The sequence below is a fragment of the Pseudozyma flocculosa genome (assembly GCF_000417875.1).
Source record: "Pseudozyma flocculosa PF-1 unplaced genomic scaffold scaffold00014, whole genome shotgun sequence".
In the NCBI taxonomy this organism is placed as follows: domain Eukaryota; kingdom Fungi; phylum Basidiomycota; class Ustilaginomycetes; order Ustilaginales; family Ustilaginaceae; genus Pseudozyma; species Pseudozyma flocculosa.
In genome coordinates this window covers 779,482-780,705 of record NW_006920882.1, presented here as the reverse complement: position 1 = coordinate 780,705, position 1,224 = coordinate 779,482, and positions in this window count along the sequence as shown.

The window sequence follows — 1,224 nt, the reverse complement described above, 5'->3', positions numbered from 1 at the left end:
GACGAGGCAGCGAGGCAGCGAGTGGACCTACAGAGAGGGCGACGGCCAAGGCAGGGAGGTGAGGGAGAGAGGTGAGGCGAGCGAGGGGGGAGAGGAGAAAGGGGGGGCGAGCGCCCCCTCCGCTCGAGGGCGACCCCCTTTTGTATCCGGGCGAGCCCAGCAAGCCCAGCCCAGGCCAGCCAGCCGGGCACGCCGCAGCACGGCGGGGGTGCCAGGTCGGTCGAGAAAGGCTAGGGTCGCACGGCGGGGGCAGGCACACGAGCAGAGGGCACGGACCGGACCGACGCCACCGCACGCTGCCCGCCCGCCTGACCGCCTGGCTCGACTTGCCTGCCTGCCTGCCTGCCTGCCTGCCTGCCTGCCTGCCTGGTCGGTCGGTCGGTCTGGCCTGGCCTGGCCTGCTGAACCGCCTCGCACGGCACGACACGGCATGGCACCGCCTCGCACCGCCTCGTCGTGGCTGGCCAGCTTGCTTGCTCGGCATGGCCTGGATGCACCGCCCGACCGGTCGAGCGCCCGCCCGCCTGCCTGCACCGCTCTCGGTCGTTGGGTCGCTCGAGCTCGCTCGCTGGCTGGCTGGCTGGCTGACTGATGTCGTGGCTTGTCGGTCCAGGTCCAGGTCCAGCTGGCCAGCTGACCAGCCTCGCTGGCCAAGGCAGGCGGTCATGCGATCGATCGATCCCGGCGAGCGAGGGTCTGCTGCTGGCCAACTGAGCTTTGCCTGCCTGCTGCTTGCTGGACGCTCGTCGAGACTCCGGCTGCCTGCGCGCGCTCGCTCTCTCCCTCTCTCAGCCTGCCGGCCCGACTTGCTGCGGCCCAGCCTGCTTGCCTGCCTGCCTAGCCAGGCGGCAAATTTCGCGGCGCCCAACGCGGCCGGGCCGGAGATCGAGCGGGTCATCTCGCCGGTCGCCTGGCCTGCCTCTGCTCGTCCCCTCGCTCGCCCGGCCGGCTGTGGCAGCTCAGACGCCAGGCGGCCGGCAGCGGGGCTGGCAACTGGGCTTGACTGGCTCGCTCGCTCGCTCGGCCTCGACGAGCCTCGATCCGGGTGCAGCCCAGGCCAGGGCCGTCTGGCAGGCCTAGCCTGTTCTGGCGCGACGAGACGAGGCGGCGGTCGGGCGGGGCGGGCTCGACCCAGTTCTGACTGTGCTGATCGCGGCCAGGCTGCGAGGCCGGCAGCCACGTCATCCCGTCGTCGCAGCACAGCACAGCCTAGCACAGCACAGC